This window comes from Scatophagus argus, chromosome 12 (genome assembly GCF_020382885.2).
Source record: "Scatophagus argus isolate fScaArg1 chromosome 12, fScaArg1.pri, whole genome shotgun sequence".
In the NCBI taxonomy this organism is placed as follows: Eukaryota; Metazoa; Chordata; class Actinopteri; family Scatophagidae; genus Scatophagus; species Scatophagus argus.
The window spans coordinates 17,641,919-17,662,851 of record NC_058504.1 but is presented as its reverse complement, the minus strand read 5'-3'; the positions used below and the strand labels follow the sequence as shown (position 1 = coordinate 17,662,851).

General features: G+C 41.1%; 1 protein-coding gene across 1 annotated transcript in view; it reads right to left on the bottom strand.

Moving 5' to 3' along the window:
* Positions 1-17,717, bottom strand: part of LOC124067984 (teneurin-2) — a 65,051-nt gene extending 47,334 nt beyond the window's left edge. Inside the window, exon 1 of the mRNA XM_046405810.1 lies at positions 17,215-17,717. The gene's annotated coding sequence lies outside the window, so the exon portion shown is untranslated. The remainder of the gene's footprint in view (positions 1-17,214) is intronic.
* Between the last annotated feature and the right edge of the window lie 3,216 nt (positions 17,718-20,933).

The following is a 20,933-nucleotide window of genomic DNA, read 5'->3' as shown; positions in this document are numbered from 1 at the left end:
CGGACCAGGTGTAGTCAACCGGATCAGTTTAAAAATTCTGTCTACAATGCTGAAATGTGAAGTTATAAAACCTGGCTCACTAGTTAGTTTATCATAAATGTCATAAAATAGCTACCGCCTTGCTTTATAGATTGTATTCCATAAAAAGATCAATTTGTTTCTTAGGGAACAAGCAATAATACAATACATTGAAAATTCCTTTTTACAGACTTGTTTATTTTCATGTAGACCGAGGCATTAGAGATGCCATTATAAGGGCTGGGTAAATTGGTCCGTTGAGGATTGGTCTAGCCCATAACAAGCACCACGTTTCTAAAACATTTATGCAACATCAGCCAGTATTGCTGCTTTTAGTATTTGTTATGGAGAATTGTTTGGTCCCTATAGATGATCAAAGATGTTGTAATTGCATGGAGAAATGTTATCTGCCAGTTACTCTTTTCTTCTCTTGTCATTGCAGTATTGCATGAGGAAAACACATTTTGCGTTCACCCCCTCCCCCCCTTTCTCCGAAAGTAGTCATTAACTTGCTTTGGCTTTTCATAGTTTATCACTAATTAATGCAGAATTAGCAGGCTGATTGTCCTCAAAACTTCCAAAATTGTTCCAAGTTGTCAGGAAGGCGTTTTGAAAATAGCTCTTTCTCACCCGTCTCTAAACGCGTGATTGTGAACATCAGCTGCAGTTCTGCTTTACTGCGCTGAGGACAAACCTGAGCAGAGGGAGAGGGAAGGGCAATGTGTACATGTACATTGTTAGCAATTGCTTTTTCTCAGAATAATTGTCAAGTGACTGTGGGACACATCGAATAAATAAGAACATATAAGTCAGGTTTAGGGCACATTGTTATCATAGCTGTGCCAGTGCTGTGACTGTGAAACGGAGACTACAGTTTCACTGCTTCAGAAAATCACTCTCACCCACTGGGCTGGAGCTCCTCAAGTTCAGCACACCCAGTGTGATATCCTCTTGCCAGTGTTGAGTGCAGGGTCCTGAAATTCCATCCTACACTGGATTTTGGTCCTTGCCATATACTTAATGTTGTGTCTCGGCTTGAGCTGTGAAAAAAAACAAAAAAAGCCCAGCTCATGCCTCTAAATAACAGTAATACTGGGCTGAGTTTTTATAGCGCTGCTTCTCAAGCATTGGTTTTCTAGTAAAACAGAACTCGGACAAAAGTGATGAATGTAAAAAGGAGAGAAAGACAAATTCCCAATCCGATCTTATTGGTGGTGGTGGTGGAGGGGTGCACATAAAATAACCAATCCATTATGTGAGCACCACCCCTGCTGTGTTTCCCTGATTCCCTCTAGCTATTAGCAGCTAAGGACACAAATAGATCACACAAGATATTAAAAAGCAGCAGGAATCTAACAGTTTAAAAGCCCCACCGTAATCCTCACTGTGGAACAAAAACATGTCTTGAATGCAGTCAAATTATTTTTTCGCTGATTTAATCTTTTTTTTTTTAACAGTTATTGTTTAGTATTCATATTTTATTGTTCTTGTTTTTATTTGAGATTACAGATGAGACAGTAAGGTGATGTGAGGCAATACAGATAGTATGCCAGAGTTAAACTCATCAGCAACAACAACCACAACAACACTGGCAGTACCTTATTACCTCATTCTCGGTGTTCATATATTTTTATTTAATTTATTTTTTTCTTCGTTCCCACGTACACATCCCTCAGATGAACTGGCAGCACTGTTTTCACCCTGACAGGCGGCTATTGTGCCGAAAATATTGAAGTCCGAGCAGTATAAAGGCAGATTCAATAATGAAAACTCAGGAGACACATGTAATATTGTTTATAACAATGAAAATGTACAGATATGTCACTATACTGGATTTCAAGTCTTTATCCTCAAAAGTCCAGTCACAAATGTGTGCATGACAGGAAATAAAATATACTGTCAAGACCGATGATGGAATCAAGTAGTGAGTAAGATTGACGTTAACGAATTTTGGCGTCATCTAACTGACAGCAAAGCAGCACCCAGATGTGCGGCTGTAATCATATCAAAGTGTGTGTAGTATGCAGCACAATACAATGCTGGCACAAATTTGACAGAATTATTACTGATGTTTAACATGAACAAGGTGTTTATTTCAATTATGTATGCAGAGATAGGATATTTTTTTATATAAATCCTCCTGCTCTCTGTTGTAACATTTTCTGTTAGTAATATTCATGTCAGTCCTAGACAAACTGCAATTACAAAATACTATGAGAAAGTAATGATTAGAAAATGGAGATAGGTGGGAAAATATTGCACTGACTTAAGGAATGTAGAAAAAACAATAAAATATACAATATCCTTTATATCTTTGATGGACCATATGATTGCCTTCATCCGGTGAATCCATAGGATCCCACCATCCACGGTCCTGTATCCCCGATTTAATGACTGCTTCAGACTCCCACTGGATTTGGCTCCTTTTTGAATTATAAAATCCATGTTGAGGAAAATGAAATACCAGCAGACATAATAAACACGAAGGCAGTTTAAGTGATTATGTTGGTGCGCCTTCACAACCTAAATCCATGAAAATCCATGAAACTAAATCCATGAAAATAGCACAGAATGTGAGTGTTTGCTCTAAGACATAGTCTGAGTAGTTAGAGGCAAAAGCCAAATTTTTATACCAAAATTGCTTTAAAGCCTTTTCACATACCCTGAGCTGACCTTACACCAGATGATATTTGAAGTGATTTCACTTGTAGGCAAATTTCCAATTTTGAGTCTAATCGCAGAGATGTGCTCTGTGCTGTCGCAGCAGTTAAGGGGTAGAACTCAGCCAGAGCTAATGCAATGCAGTCTTTTTCTAATCTTGACCATTCGCTCTGAGCATGTTTAATAGTATAATAAGGGTTTTGTTTTAGTAAAAAGATGCATGAGGACCAATGACAAAAGTCAGAATTTTACACCTACAACAGTGTTTTTGTGTGTTTTTTCACCATATTTACTACAGCTTTTTTTTCTACTCTTGCAAACCATTTTGCTCTTTACCATTGCAAAGACTTTATATGAAGGAATTAAATAGCAGCTAATTGGGACATTTGACATCATGCATCCTTCATACAAAAATCTAATGAAGAATTATACATACTAATATTAGTGGTATCATATCATTCAGTCTTCACTTTCAGGATTGTAAATTACCTGAGAAAAAGAAAAGCTTTCAACTCGTGTCACAGCATGACTAATAGTTAATTAAACACCTAAATTGGCTGCAACATAGCTGACTCTCAAGTCAAATGTAAGAAATCAACAGCATAAATATTTTATCTATTGTGACAGACTGCCCTTTATGTCCCTTTATGACCATTAAGAAATGCTGGTATTTTATAAATAAAAATATTTCTGTTCCATGCCTTGATAAATAATAGCATTTTGTGGCTTAATTTATATATTTAACAGATATATGTGCAAACTATCCTGTATCAATTTAAAATTAGTATAGCTGTAAATTTTAGAATATATTTAAGTTCATTGAGTGTCCTGAAAGATGGCGCATCCAACACAAATTAATTCAATGAGCATGGTGTCTAAAGTCAAAGCCAAACAAGCTATAAAAAAAGGTTGTGAGTGATCCTTTAATCAAGCAAAGGTAACTACTCAATACGAACATCGAATACAGCATGCTTCAAAAGGAACAATTCAGACTTGAAAGCCCCAGATTACTTCACAGTATAAATCAAACACATGGCTCCCCAAACCGTCCTCAGTCCTTATCAGACCCCCCTTCTCAGTTTCAGACATATTCTTAAATCAATGCAGAGCAGTAGCAAAGTAAAGAATACAATGGATTGGACGAAAAGACGTTTAGTGTCTAGGCGACTGTGGATAGACACACACACACACGCACTTACACTGTGATGTGACTTGCCCTTATTAGCCACAATGTCTCATCACGCCAGGGGCCTGTTGAGATTCAACACTAGTGCAAAACAAACAAACAAACAAAAAAAACGAAATTTTAAGGCACAATGACACCTGGTCAGAGCCACCACAGAGGTTCTGTCCAGACATTACAAATATAACTCATAACTTCAGACATACCACAATCAAATGCTGAAACACACGTTCACACACACGCAAATGTCACAGGACACATTTTCAAACGCGGACACAACATCCACTCATGTTATTGCTATTCACCCTCTCTTTAGAAAACATCAGATATCAATGGTGTGGACAAGTCATTCTCTGTGTGTGCTGGTGCAAGTGTGTCTATGTGCGTATAATGTGTGTATGCATGTGATGAGATTAGAATCATTCAGGACATTCATTCATTCTGGAGCTGGTAAGTAGATAGAGTCGGGTTGGGTGATATGATGGCACTTTCACAAAGGATTACATTACTCTCTCCCATTCCTTCCCCATCATAAAGTACTCTTTTGCTCTCCCTAATCCACATTTGATAATGGACACAACCTATGTTATGAATTGAGATGGTCTTAAAGGATAAAGCCCAAAAGACATGGAGCTATAGGCACAGAAGCATATGTGCATTTATGTTTATGTCTGACATGACTTATTGAACTTTCCTGTTCTTCTGCCAACTGGTATTCATCCTCCACTGCTATCCAAGTGTCAGGAGCAAGGTATCAGACTTACAGGATAATTATGCAGTTTAGTTAATCTATTGACTATCTAATCAAAAAGTTATCTCATATTTGGCAGGGAAAAGCAATTCCACAGTGGGAATAGTATGAATAAAGCTGAGACATAGTGTGTCCAGCAGTACTATCTGTGTCATTATTGTATGGGTGGCATTACAGTGGGGATGATTGAATGTGTGTTTAAATGTAGTGTAGACATAACGGTGTCTACAGTGTGACCATTAGTTAATGAAATAAGCTGCAACCTGGCGGCAGCTGCCCTCCATTTAAATATAGGAATAAATGTATGAAGTGGGACTTTGCTCAGTTACTGTATGTGAACGTTATGTGTGGTTTTTAGTGCATTAAAAAAATCATGTGATTAAGCATCAGGGATTGATTGTGAATAAGTTCTATAATACAATGTATTCTGTAATTGCCTCTCTCTATAGTTGCTTTCAGTTAGTGCAAGACCCACTATTTCCACATTTGATACAAATGTACAGGAATGATTCATGCGTATAATCCAGCAATACTGTTATTTTAATCTCAGTGATATCAGCCTAAATGTTTACTGTTCACTCAGCCAGTCTTATCAGAGCTGTACTGAGTTACTGTTAATAAAAACCTAAAATTTCCTACAGTGCTGCAACACAGTGAAAGCATTATGAGAGTTGCAGGTGCAGCATACGTAATGTATGTGTCACTACATTTTTCGGACAATTTTTGTATAAGAGATGTGCTTTAAATATTGCAGGAAGTAATGGAACAAGGAGAAGCTGCTCCTTTAAATTAGATAAAGAGCTGCAAGTCACAGACTACATCTCCACCTCCTCTGGAAGGTAACAAACTCCTTTTACTGTGTATGCCAAGAGCAGCATGAAATCAGATTGCCATTATTTCAGACTGACTTTTTTATTAAAATGTTTATTTGGCTGCAGCAGTTGCTCTTCTTTGTATTGCTGACAAAGTGGCAGCTCATTGAGTGTTTCCTGTATTATCAAATTGCTTTAGTTGCAGCCAGTAAGCAGTAAGACTTAAAGGTTAATGATGACAACTTCATAGTATGAAAAAAATGCACATATTTGCCTTGATGGGTATTTACAGTGTGTGAGAGAGAGAGAGAGAGAGAGAAAGAGAGAGAGAGTTTCTTGACAGCATTAAGCCTACATAAAGGTTCATATAAGCCTTTTAGAGCTGTGTGAAATACTGTGTGTTTTGAGTACTGTTAACCTAATAAACATATATGTCTCATTAAAATGACCTTACTCCCCATCTTTTAAATGCATTATAACTGTTTTTATTTTATCATGTGTTTATATGTCCTGTGTTGCACCACAACAACTACATGTTTCTATAAATGTCACAATTACTGCAAATCCCATTCCTATAAAAGAATCCCAACCTCAAGAGAGACAGTTGGGGTCCCTGTGCAAAAGTTGGTCACTAGAAAGACAGAGAGACACACTAGAAAAGAGAGAGAGGAGGCTCGATAAAGAGACAGGGAAGCTGTAATGACAAAAGTGTAGGAATCTAAAATACAGTTGACTGTAAATGCTCTCCATTACAATAAATGACTTCATTACAATAAAGCTGTGTTCAACCACCCTCTGTGTTTCAATGAGCATAACTGTTGAACGATTCGTTGAAGTGTGCTCAAGTAATAGAGCTTCAGATGCAGCCTGTGGTATTTACACTTATCCTCTCAATGTGCTTGGCCCAGGGCTGCCAAAGAGTATCTGTACCTGTGCAGACAACCTGAGTACCCACACTTACACACACACACAGACACCCAGCTGTTTCACACTGATACGGCCAGTCCCTGCCTTTCTCTGTGCTTATTAAGACATTGAAGCTTTTAGCACCTAGCAGCACTAATCCTATAGCCTTATGCTCACTGGTACTAGAGCCAAATAGCCTTATACAGAGGCTCTCTCACTATTTCTGTTCCTCCTATGCTCAGTCTCTTTCTCTGTCTGAGTGTGAGCGTCTGTGACTGGTTGTGATGAATGGATGAGGCAAAAGAGGAGAGGGGTGAATATGAGACATTGCACCACTGAGGTCAGAGAAGGAAAGAAAAGAGAATGAACAAGGTAGGCAGAGATGAAAAGAGGGGAAGGGTGTAAGTGGGGGTGGGGCTCAAATGTGTGTGCGTGTGAGAGCAGAGGGTGGGAGGGTCGGAGTGGAGTTGTGCATGAATTGCATACAAAAGCACCTGAGTGCACTGTGCCCCTGCGTTTATGTCCTGCTTGTCAGCCATGCAGAGTGTGCGTGGTCGTGTTTGTGTGTGCGCACTGGCGTCTGTGTGTGTTGCGTGCATGTGTGTGCAAGGCCGAGGTAGGTTAAACTTGTACTCGTGAAGTGTTCCCAGAAGAGATTAATCATCCTGTGCTGGAATGCAGCATCGCGGTCATAAATCATCACCTGACCTCCCTCTCTCTCTCTCTCTCTGCCACACTTAGCAGTGGAGTCGGGGTAAAAGGAGTGTCATTGCATATCTGCAGTAAACAAACAACCAACAGCCTTGACAGAAGCATTAAAGTTAGGAAACAGTGCTAATTACCAAATACCAGTAACTTAATCGAATGATTGATCAAATGTATAGAATCCTATTAGTGACAAAACTTAAAAAAAAGCAATAATAATGGTAGTAATACTCTAAATCAAGATTTGAGAGGAAAGCAGAACATAACTGTCAAGTGTATTAGATATTTTGAGTTCAACCCTGTTACCAGAAAAAACACACTAAATGCTTTTTCAAAGCTGTGATAAAAATGAAATAACATTCTTTAAACCTTCGATGCCAACATTTTGGAAAAGATTTATTTCTCTTACATCAGCACATGGCAACTATGGGATGATAAGATTAGAAAAGAAAAGTGGCTGATGCAAATACATAATGCTGAAGGTACAGTAAAGGTTAGATTCATACTGGTCAAAAAACCCAGTAACAGCCATTCACATCTGGCTTTTGCTCCCAATGGGAAAGAGTACAATTGGCATTCATGCCCAGGTCAAGTGATTCTGCTGAAGTCACTGGCATTTATTGGCTCCAGTTCCAATTGGCAGTGACAGAAATATGACACTCAGCAGACACACTAATTTTTCACCAATTTACTGGCACAGTGTTATGAGAGGCAGTGAATTTCCAAAAGCCAAACTGAAGAAGTTGATTTTCCGTATTTCCTCAAGTAAAAGCAGTCATAAATTGAAATCTGGGCCTCTGACAACAGCCGAGGTCCTGGTCGACACAAACAAAGGCCCCCCAAATAAAATCGCACTTTGAAACAGACTAGAGACAAGGCTTTCACAATGTATTTATTGGTACTCAGTGTGGGGCAGACATAATGATTGAGTATCAAGAAAAATGATAAAAATAAGTCATTGAAGGGAAGATGTTTGTGGCAAGCAGGAGTTGACTACAAAGATTTCTACAGTGTCACGCCATCATGACACAGAAAGACCCATATCCACTCACTAAATTTACAAGGCTGTCAAGCTCTAAAAGGATTTTAGAGAATAAGAGCACCCTGACGGATAAGCGGTATAGAAAATGGATGGGTGGATGGATGGAGAATAAGAGCACTACAATGGACAACACTGCCATTGATTTGACTTGGTTTATCTCTGCCTGGGACAAACTGGACAAGGATATGATCAGATTTTTTTTTTTTTTTTTTTTGTGGACTGTAAAATACAATAATGGTAAGATTAGGCAATGTCCTATTTTTTCGCTATGGATTTTGCTTGCAGCTGAATCTGTAAATATTTGTCTGTAAATACCATAGCAATGGCTATTGATGTTTCTATCTTGAGTACTGGTACCTCTGTTTTGCTTTTGGGGTGTCAGAGTATGGTAAATAATTGTGCCCAGTTCAAACTGGTACAGTGGTGGTATTTGATTAACTGAGAGTTCTTGAGAACATTTTTTAAAATATGCATAAAATTAGAATTTTACACTATTCTACACCCATAAATCTGAAACTTCACACTGTCAGATTGGATGCAACTTGTGCATTTGGTCATTATTATTTTATTATTAATTAACAGCTGAGGACATATATCCATTCTTGTGAAGTAGCTTCTCCTAAACTTTCTAAGTAGTGACTGTGCACAACTCAAATGCTTGAGGGCAGTTGGAAGCCAAGAAATACCACTGAACAAAAATTCTGATCAAAAAGACCTCCCCACTCTGACATCAGTGGGAAAAAGAAGTTAGTCAGATGTCAATGCTATATTGTGCATTTTGCAACTTAGGTAGAAGAACCATTCTTGGTTATGTTCAAGTGCAGGAAATTGATTCTGTAATATTAAAAATTCAACAGCTGAGTTTCATTACTTTTCTGAGTCTATTCTCTTTCCTTTGTGGAGTGGGAAAATATCATAGTTTATTAAATTACTTCTCTGAAAAGTCTCGAGGGATGCCATCTTAACTCCCGTACTCCTTCACAAGACCATTTTAGACTGTAACTAAGCATGTCTGCTTAGAAAGAGAGAGAGAGAGAGAGGGTGGGGATAAGCAATAGGGTGGAAGGTTCACTAAATTTCTTGAATTCATTGGCTGCCACAGAGAGTTTGTGGTTATTCCATTGACTGTGAAAGGCGTGGAATTGAATGTTCCCATAAAGGGGAATCATTCAAGGGTAGAGGAGCTTGTGTAAAATAAATGGAAAAACCACGAGAATTCCTGTGTGGCATTATTAGCATGAATACATGTGTGCATGCCTGGATTCATATGTGCTTGGATGAGTCTTGTAGCTGACATGTCCTCGACAACTGATGTTTTATAGCAGACGTTTATGCAACCTGCACAGCCCTCAGCTGATTGTAGAAGCATTATCAATGATGATCCTAACTGCATTTCCAGTCTTAAGGAGCAGAATGATCATAGCATGACTGGGACTGTAGGACTGAGCAATGACTGCGCATATCTTTGAGCATAACTCAACAGACCAGACATAAGAGCAGCAGAGGATAAGACCACTTTTCACTGCATTTCTCAAAACAGAGACAGAACGAAGAAGCAGGAGAATTTATAATTTGCCTGGGAGACTACTCACCTCTCCACACTAATGGGAAATAGTTTTAAAAAGAAATCTTGCACTGCAGGGCCAACAGATAAAAGAACTTTCTAGTTTCTGTATACTTTCTCTCTGCAAAGAGAAAAGAAAGCCAAGGAAGTTCTGTTTGATTCTTTGTGACCTGTATAAGGCTTAAGAGCCCTTTGCCTGCTTTCGATCTTAAGTGGGGCAAATATGACTTTACAAAGTGATCAGTCTTTAAACTGTTTTCATACTTCAACAGACAGTTGACATGACTGGATGAACATGTCACTCATTAGGGAATTAAGGCTGCAACCAACATTATTTTTCATTTTGAATTAATCTGCCAATTGTTTCTTAAGTCTAAAATTACATCTTCGGATTGCTTGTTTTAACCAGTGTTTGATCAAAAAATCAGAATATATAATAGTCTTTGTTTTTCTGGCACAAGGTTTCATCCAAATCATCCACTGTTATTGGTTATTGATGGCCTTACATGATGTGGTCTGTGCTACAAAACTTGATACTCATTGTCCACAGGTGCACATGCAAGTAGGCAGATGAGCCTGAGACTATTTTTTCTCAACTTAATTCTAACCAGAAAGCTCACAACAAGGCGCCATGAGCACATGAGAATGAGTTAAAACCAGTCGGTCAGCTGTCAGACAGATGTAGTGAATATCATCCCACTCTGCCATCTCTTCCAGCACAAAAACCCACAGGATCCATGGGCATGGTAATCCAAGATGAAGGCTGCGCTCTACAAGCTTCACTTCCTCTAAAGCACAGCTAATGCTGGGTGTCACACACCACACACATGCATACACAAAACATGCTACTCTGAGCACGTGGTCTGAGTTACAGCCCCTTGAAAGACAAATATCGGTCATTAAGGTCACAAACAGTAACTAAGAAACACATGAAAGGCCCAAGAAGGGTGGAGGCAGGGGTTTAAGGGAAAGTCACAAACACCACTTTGACGGTTTGCTTCTTGTGTGAAACAAAAACATCACCGCTGTTTTTCTAAATCTAACCAAGTAGTTTTTGTGCCTCGACTTAATCAAAGTGCCTTTTCATGTTCAGCACATGTTAGAAAGGCTTTGTGGCAAGAAGGCTTTGAGGGCCTTTTGATCATCCACTCAATATACTTTTACAATACAGAATGTAATGAATCTGAAAGTAAAAGCCAATACTGGATTATGTTAAGAAACAGTACAGGTAATGTCTGTCAGATGATGACACACATTACATTAGTGTATCACTGACTAATTTCACTTCTAATATGTATCTTGGTGGCAATTTTGAGAATCAGTGTTCCCATAAAGAGATATTCACAGCTATATTTCAATTGCAATGCACTACATATTGTTATCCACTGTGTTGACCTTAATTAAATAATATGCAACCCACAGGCTTCTACAAAGTAAGCCCACAAACTTCTCTGCACTCTTTCTCCTCATCCACAAACCCAGTATTTTTGGAGGGAAAACTATGTCTGTCTTTACAAACTGTCTGCAAAAGTGAAATTTGGTTTGGGGAGGGGAGAATTATGGGGGATGTGGTGGGAGAGGATGCCACATATAAGGAATGGTGGAGGGATTTGAGCACCCTGTCCTGGGGGAAGGGCCAGACAAAGTGCAATTCAAAAAGACCTCTTTGAAGAAGAAAAACAAGGACAAGTGTCTGCTCCTCCAGTGGTCCCACCGCCCGCAGGAGTCAAAGGGATCTGGTGCATTATGGTTGTGGCCGCAGACAAAGGTGGGGACCTTGGTGGTCTGATTTCCACTAGTGGAAGCTAGCTGTTGGGAAATGGAATGTCACCTCACTGGTGGGGATGGAGCCTGAGCTTGTGGGTGAAGTCAAGCAATACCACCCAGATAGAGTTTGGTACAGCTTGGGCTCTGGAACTATTCTCTTTGATAGGGGTTGGATTCTTCTCTTTTCGGGAGTTGCTTCGGGTAAGAGGTAGAGGGAAGGAGTGGGTTTACTTACAGCCCCGCAGATCTCTGCCTGCATGTTGGAATTTTACCTGGTGAACGACAGGGTTACTTCCCTGTCCCTTCAGGTTGGGGAGCGGGTCCCGACTTTCGTTTGTGCTTACGCACCAAACTACAGTTCACAATAACCACCTATTTTGAAGTCCTTGGGACGGCTGCTGGAAGAAACCCCCACTGGGGACTCCATAGTTCTGCTGGGGGACTTCAACACTCACATAGGCAACAATGGTGTGATATGAAGGGGTATGATTGGGATGAATGCCTTACCAGAGCAGAACTGATGTGACGTTAAATTATTGGACTTCTGTGCTAGTCACAGTTTGTCTATAAGTAACACCATTCGAATATAAGGGTGTCCATAATAGCACTTGACACCAAGACACCCTAGGTTGCAGGTTAATGATCAACTTTATAGTCATATCAGTGGATCTGTGGCCGTATGTTTTGGACACTTGGGTGAAGAGAGGAACAGAGCTGTCAACTGATCAGGTGGCATGGAAAAATGCTTGCTGCGGTCCTGCTTGAAACCTACTGCGATTACTACTGTTTATTCATAATCTATTTTAATTCTATTACTTCTCTGTACTGCCGCTACCATTATTACTGTTACCATTATTGTTATCATAATCACCATAGTGCCTTCTGTATACTTCATCATTATCACTATCTATAGTTCCACTACTCCTGGTAATATTGTTGTTGCTATGAATCTCTGTTTGTGTGCTCCTTCTCTTGGCGCTATATAAATAAACTGAACTGAACTCCCACCTAGGTCAGAGCTTCGACTGGAGGAGTAGTGGGGGACATGGAGTCCTAGTGGTCCATGTTACATGCTGCCATTCCTGAGGCAACTGTTCAAAGCTGCAGTCAGAAGGTCACTAGTGCTTGCCGCAGCTGCAATCCTCGAAGCAGCTGGTGGACACCAGGGGTGAAGGGTGCCGTCAAGCTGAAGAAGGAGTCCTACAGAATATGGTTGGCTGGTGGGACTCCTGAGTCAGCTGACAGCTTCTGGAAGGCCAAACGATGCACGGCTCGGGCAGTCACGGAAGCAAATACCTGGATGTGGGAGGAGTTCAGTGAGACCATGGAGAAAGACTTTTGGTTGGCCTCGCAGAATTTCTGGCCAACCCTCTGGCAACTCAGGAAGGGGAAGTGGCACTTCATTCAGAGCCCCTCCGTTAGTTACACGTCAGATTCAAGAGGAAAAATGTGGTTTTTGTCCTGACCGTAGAACACTGGGCCAGCTCCACAGCCTTGCAAGGGTAATGGAGGAATCATGGGAGTTTGACCAACCAGTCCACATGTGTTTTGTGGACTTGGAAAAGGCATACAAACATGTCCCTTGAAGTACCATGTGGGAGGTTCTCCAGGAATATGGGATGGATGGACTGTTGCTACTTGCCATCCAGTCTCTATACTGTCGGAGTGAGAACTTGGTTTGCATTGCTGGCAATAAGTCAAACTCCTTCCCAGTTAGTGTTGGACTCTGCCAAGTGGTGAGGGGGGTGTCTACTGATTTAATTTAAACTTGCAAGCATGTAAGAATTAAAAATATATATATATGGTTGTACTGACAGTACTTCAGAGAGCCATGGGAGATGTCATCAACCAGTTCTTTAACTGCAGTTTCCCTAGGGCCTACCCACCGATTAATCAATTATTACATTTAATTTGCTCCTTCATAAGCAATTCTTTGTAATTTTAGCCTCTTGAAATAAACTCAGCAGGCTATTCCTACATCTGCCTCAGCAAGAAGAAGGAGCACAATTAATGTTGAAAGCTGAAATGCTGAAATGTGAAATAGGGTGGACAATGGAGCATGAATGGATCAAAATGAGGACTAGACAGCCAGAGCAAGAAAATGTGGAGGGGGACAAAAAGGAGTGTGTGACTGGTTAGATGCAGTAGAAATCGAGGGGGATGATACAACAGTGTCAGCCTTTCTGACAATGTTGTATGTCATGCAACCCTAAAGCTATTCTGAAGGAGGCCAAACCAGGGCTGCATAATAGAAGTGAAGCCATTCCTGCAGCAGTTTTTTCTTCTGGATCTGGATTTATGACACCGAGTTAATTGTATTTCTGGCCCAAAAAAGCCATGAGCTTGTGGAATAGCAGAGAGAGGGTAGTAAGACACACAGAGCAAAGCTAAGCTAGTATTTTCTGTTTACCAGGATGACAATTACAGCAAAATTGTACGATTCTGACTCCTCTCCACATTCTGTCACAAAGACCATCCTTTTCATCCACCTCCCTACTCTGTAAAGGTCAGTGTTCTTCGTTAATCAGTAGTGACAATAGGTTGTTTCTGCTTCCACTACCACATATCCTGCTCTGTCCCAAAAGATAAAATGCTATGGTCTAATGTACCGCAAACCTCCTTGCAATATTTAAACAAAACACTCATGATAATAAAACACTCATGAATTCTATTTAGCCATGATCAAACAAGACCGGCTTGTGAAAATGACTTACAACAAACAAAAAAACAAAATGTTGAGGTTTTTAGCAAAAGGTTTGTATATCTCTTGAGCATCTTCAGAAGAAAAACAAAAATCTAAACTTAGCTCGCAGGCTAAAGTTGATAGATTTTAAATTAAAACTAATGTTGATGTGGTTGCACCATCAGTGGTAGCAATACTTCGCCTTTCAAACCTTGTTAAAATATCCAGATTAAAACATAAAAGTGTAGCAAATGGTGTTTCCAAAACCAAAGTAGTCAATACATGAAATCTTTCAAAGCCAAATAATAAGTGCCACTTTACAGCCTCTCAGGTAATTATACCTGAGAGACATAAAATATGAGCGGGTAGTAGTGAAGTTTACAGTTTACGTGCTGCAATGTAGTTAACCTTGATAAAATTTAGAACAATGTACAAAATGGTGGCAATTTTCTATTTGAATTTAAATTTTGTCAACAACGTTCAGCTCACTTTGATGGTTCATTATCTAACACTGAGTGGTTTCTGAATTAGTCGAGAAGGACAAAAATGTATCAGTGAGGCTCTGATGTGGGTCACGCCTGTAGTAAGAAAACGGCATTAGCGAGATTGGACCCTTGAGGTTTTCTAATGCTGTTTTCCATCTGTTTGCATGGATGAGTGTGGACGGTCCTATATACACATTGCAAAACAGCACACAGCAGAGGGGCCACATTGGATATCATTGACCTCTAAACAGCCCCGCAGCCCTGACAGTGCATGGTTGTTTGTCTGATGAGAGTATGTGTCTGCATGTGCACGTTTACCGCCACAAACATGCATTTGGGTTATTGTGTGAAGCCTTCAGTCTTTAATCCCCTAATCTGCTGAACCCTGGAAATCACTGCAGTCATCTGTCAGCTGGGTCAGAGCAGGCTACAGGGTTCAACACCAGCACGCGCACACACACACACTCAATGATACTCATTTATTCAACCAGGCCATCCTCATTTCAGTCTAATGAAGACTGATGCTCCTCTTTCCAGGCTTCACAGGTGTTGCAGTGAAATATTTGTGCAAATACGTAACCCACATAAAGGAAAAGAGAGAGTGGGAAGAGATTAACAAACAAGACTCACTCTCTCATCATATTCTTGTGTGAATTAATGGATATCTGGCATGCACAGAAAAGTTTGTGTGTGTAAAAGTCAATCAACAGTGTATTCCCGTGGCAAGAGCTCAGTGTTAATCTTGTTGAATCGCTGTGAAGGTCCAGCAAGGACATGGACTCAGAGAACCCATAGTGCTCAAGACCCTTGAGTCCAGTCTAAACCTCTCAGGTCTGTTTATGTGTGTGTCTGTGTGTGTGTGGGTAGCCGTGCCAAATGGGACACCCTGAGGGCTTGTCTGGAGATTGCGGTTGACACGTCCTGCTGCTGTCCACTGTGAGCTCCTATTAGTACTTAAGACTGTGGCATGGGTGAACACACACACACACACACACAAAACACACTGAGCCTAATTATAATGCCAGGCAGAGTTAAGACCAAAGGTGGATGGCGGTACTTTCCCATGTGAATAAAGTAAACATAGTTAAGTACACAATGTGCACTTGTTTCTAGATATGTATATTTAAATATATGCCACGTAATGACTGCATGACAATCTGGCTTTGCGTTCTTTTTGATTTATATGCCCCTGTCAAAAGCTCAAGATGGGAGGATGGAAAGTGGGAGAGAGATCAAAGAGCACAAGAGATCACACAGGCAGGCAAGCTTGACAAGCGCTAAAGGTGGAGGAGGAGATAGAAGGGCCACAGTGAGAAAGTGTACCAGTTAGATTGAAGTGTGAATCTCAGCAGGACGCCTTATCATCAAGATCTGCGTGACATGTGTGTGTGTGTCTGTGTGTTTTCATGTCATAAGATGCTGGCGACTGCCACAGTCTATGATCTACAGCTGGTGTGTGGGCCTTATCCCTTGATACACAACTGATTCCAAAAGTTTGTCTTTTTTCCAATGCAACCTTAAGCTCATTGTATATGGCATTATATCCTTTAACTAATAGTAACGCTCTTGCCCAATAAAAATTTGTTCCTGAGCAAACGAGTGCCCTACAGTGTTGTAGTCCTCAATGCAGCTCAAGAGGAGCCAGCTGGGCTATGGCTTTCAGCTTCTCTGTGTCACACACACACACACACACACACACACACACACAAGCATGGCAGCAGAGGAAACATTAAAATTCAGCTCAGCACACACGCACCTACGCTGCCTGGACCTTTGATTTAGTCCTCTACAAAAAGCATAATGCCATGCATTATTTCTAATCCAATAGTCCTATATGACTGCATGGAAGCAAGAGGGTGAATACAAAGACTGTAGAAAATATAAAGTGGAGTGTAGCAGTTGGTGCTTCTGAACAGATTAACTGAAAATGAAATGTGGAAAGCATACAAGCCAGCGGCTGCGGCCGAGCGGACGCACCGCGGCGACACACAGCTGTAGCGGTCCAGAGGAGAGGAGATGAGCGATAATGACAGGTCAAGCAGCCAATTAAAGCCCACTAGTAACTGCATCTTTGTCAAGATGAAGTGAGAGCAGCTCTTTCGAACGATAAACTCACTTTGTTGCGCACGTATGGAAAGGGATGTAACGAGGATGTTGCGCTGCGGTACCCATAAACGTGTCGGATGGGGCACCACAACAAATCTGACATACCCCGTATGACCGTTGGAAGGAAATAAGCCCTTCACAACAAGGACACGTGTGATTTTTAGTGATCTGATCACAGACAGGGTTGTTGGCATGCCGTGTAAGATCTGTTTTGTGCAAACCTCTCTCCGTAGCGATTGCTATAAGGTCATCCCTTTCTTGGGGATTATTAACAGACAACTGAGCAAACTGACACACAAACGACGCTGCGGAGACGCGAAAGGAGCCCCGTGTGACCAGTGCCACTGAACGAAATGTTACTTCCGATAAAAGACACCTCAATGTCATCTCTCCGCGCTGCCCTCCCCGTCCTACTCGCCACAAGAACTGATTGCGCACACACGTGCTGTTTGTGGTCACAGATGCTGGTGCGTAAACAACCGGAACACACAAGCATCTTTACTGTTGGAATGTATTTTAAATATCACGTACCTGTTTCCAGCACTCACTGCATAATCCTCCTCCTTCAACTTGAACTTTTCCTTCCCTCCAGTCGAACGGCCCAAAGCTACTTGACACTTGTTTATTGCATACTTTTCTTTGCCCCGACTATCCCGACAAGCCGCTATTGCATACACCGTGAGATGAGAGCGCAGGGGAGGTGAGGGGTGTGCTAATCAAAAGGATAGGCTATAAGCCTCCGATACAACATCTCACCAAATCGGAGAATCAAATGGAGCAATCCATTCGCTGATGACCGTTATAGGGAACAATGCTGACTAGAAAAGATGGACGAAAACCGGACGGATGCAGCTGTGTGCAAGCGGCACGTCTTCCGTTGATTTCTCTTCAGAGCGGAGAAGCGGCAGGCGGGCGGGCATGCTCTGAACGTGAGCCACGGCCGCGCGGTAGCACCGAGGGAGCGACCATGCACATAGTATAGAGGAATGACCGGAGCTCGCGGAGCGCGCGTTCACGTCCAAGCCAAGTCAATGGTCATTATCAGCCTGTGTGCAGAGTAATCTGCTGTGCACTGTTAGCTGCAGCTGCATCCATGCGAGACGGCATGCAGGGACGAGCAGTGACAGCTACAAAAACAAGTCAAAATGTCATCTTTGGGTAATGGTACGTGCTTTGATCAGTCTTTACACTACTTCTGCTTCACATGTGAAAATAATAACATTATTCTGTATATCATATGATCATAATATATTCTTAAATATTATATAGACCACAGTTTTACCTCACTGAAAAATTTTGAATGATAAGACACATGTACTAAAAGAATAAAAGGTCAGTTCCATTATACCAAATGGGCTGCAGCAGCATATATACAGCCACATATATTTACAGCATAACAGGCAAAACTGACTCCCACAGTATTTTTCAGAGCTTGAACATGCATTCCTTGGTGTTAGCAACCCTCCCTCTGCGGCCCGGTGCTCATTACGCTCCTCATGCATCTCTTTTAAAAGAGTGCACCCACTGCACTGCAGGCTACTGTTCACCTTAGCACACTATCTAATGGGCTTTCTCTGTATTAGCAGCAATAAAGGTGCAATAACAGAAGTATGCAATTATGCACCATAACTTGGGAAAACATTGTTAACAGTTACCCTATTGCCTCTCATTCTCCAAGCTGTAAATGCATATTTCCCAATGGAGGTATGATAATCACGCCTGCTTATTTGAAAACACCTTGTAAGGAGAACCTTGTGGCTCTTTTGATAAAGATTTCATTTCAGAGGCATTTTTATGCATAACTGGGGATTGGCAGGGAACATAAACCTCCCACTTTTGGCTTTATTTATTTATTTTGTTTTTTAGTCTTTAATTTCCTATTTTGATTTAGAAATACATTACCCTGTAGTTGTAGTGATATATTGGTGAAGACAAATAAGAGTGTCAGCTTATAGGATAAGTAAAGCAAACTTGACTTGATTTGAATTCACAAATGGCATGGTTGAATCCAGAGTGAAGGGTGAAAGAAAAGAGGAAGGAACCAATGGATCTTTAGTGGGTATCGCAGGTGCAGTATGAGATGAAAAATGCAGATGAGGGAGGGATGGTGAACTGAACCACTTTTGAGTCCCCGAGTGATAACCTAAAAAAACCCCAGGTTTGACTTAGGCTCATGGTACCCATTCTTAATCATGCAGGTGCAGCTTGTCCAGAGCTTTACAGTTTCCCCATACTGTCCATTGTAGAGTTTTGTTTTCCTTGAAGATAATGAGTTCAGTATTGCTCCCTTTAAGATACAGCATCATGAGCTTGTTGACAAAAATGTGTTGTTGCTTGCAGTATTACATTATTGCTCATATAAAATGTTATTCTACAAACCAAGAACTAAGATTTATATGATTGAAAACACAACATAGACATTTACAACCCCCACTTCCCCTCCTCATTTCCCGTGGTGTTAGTGAGGATTTGAAAGTAATGATGTCAGCAGTATTAAATCTATCCTTTCCATCCGTCTGCACTTAAGTCCTTGCATATGGACACACCTTGAGATTAGCCCCAATATGTCCTATAACAGGCCAACACTTAGCTAGTGAGCATCGATGTGGAGAGCGTCCAGTCAACTAACCCAGATTAGATCACCCAGAAGCTGCAGCCAAGGGTGGCTGACCAGAATATTGCTCATCGGTTTAAAATCGACCTCCAACTAGACAGCCGCCAGCTTCTGCCTTCAGGCTGCCCATGGGCTTCTTCCTGCCATGACGCCAGATCAGTCTTTGCAATCCTCCACCCTCTCTTTTACCACGACAAGGCAAACCAAGGGCCTCTAGTGGTGACTGAAGGACCACTGGCAATTCACCTTTTACTCTCCCCCCACCTTTATAACACACTATGAAATAATGTTTTCCTAATTTGTTAGCAACTAGGTTCCATTACCCAGTTGTTCTATCCCGCACTGTTACCCTGTGCCATAATTAGAAAACGCCATCTTAAAAAGTGATGGATCATCATAAAATGTGACCCCTGTACGAATGTGTTTCTCAAGACTTGCTCAAATGAGGAAAAAATAATCCCGAGGCGAGCTGTCAGATGTTATACGTGTAGATGAGTTAGCTGACCTTTCTCTATATCATGAGCCAGTATTAGCACAAGCCATTATAACCTATCAAAGCCTTATGCTTATAGCTAGTGCTCAGAGGTCCCTCAGCCTCACAGCACTCTAGTTGTGAATCGCATTCCCAGCACTATCACCACCATTACACACTGCGCGGTGTCAGGGGTTCTATTTAACCTTGTGCAATGCATTCTCTCCCATAACCTACATCTATTACGACCAACAACCTTCCCTACAGTGTATATCTGTTGGTGTTGTGAGTGTATATGTGAGCCTTGCTAACACTGGGAAGAAAATACGTTGTACTGTTAATTATAAAATCAATTCAGTTAATTCTCAACATGCAAATTAACTAATTAAAGGACATAAACTTATAGAATTACCACTGATTAGCTGGCTAAGCACTATTGCAGCCCCCTGGATACACCCTTTTCATGCTAATGTAAATTAAGTGTACCTCTTCCTTTACAGCAGTGATATAATATATAAATCATAACTTTTCAAAAATAGTACAAAAATACTAAAAGGAAACCCTAACATACAGTGGTTTTCAGTCAGTCATGACAAGCAGCAAACAGCTGTAATATTCAGAGTAATGCGTATTAGGCAGACAGTATCTTTAGCCAATTTGTGCTCACCTTTGCCGCATGAAATGAGGGGGGTTGTTTAAACCCATATTAACAGGCTTTCAGGCATTTCTTTCACTTTTCTCTCTCTGTTTGCTTGTTTGTCTCTTAAGTAAATAAAGCTTTGACTTTGTGTTTCTGCTTCCCCTCATACCTCATTTCTCTCATCTCTCCCTCAGAGCTGTAAGTGCCCCCGCTGTACTGGGAGCTGGCTGATGTGAGGCATTAACAGGTACATCAGGGAGTAAGAGAGAGTGGTGGAAGAGGAGGGGAGCTGGCATGGTTTGGCACACAAGTCTGCCGAAATTACATCAAGCAGCGGGGGGCAAATGAGCATTTACAATATATTTGAGAGGTAGGCAGTACTCTGTGTTCGTTTGTGTGTGTGCTCACATGTGCGCAGTGTGTTTTTGGAGGAAGCATTAGATCCATCGGCATGAGTCTAGAAGCTTACAGGCAGCTTACAGATCAGCAGGGGGTTTGTGGCAGGGGGTAGTAGCGAAGGTGGG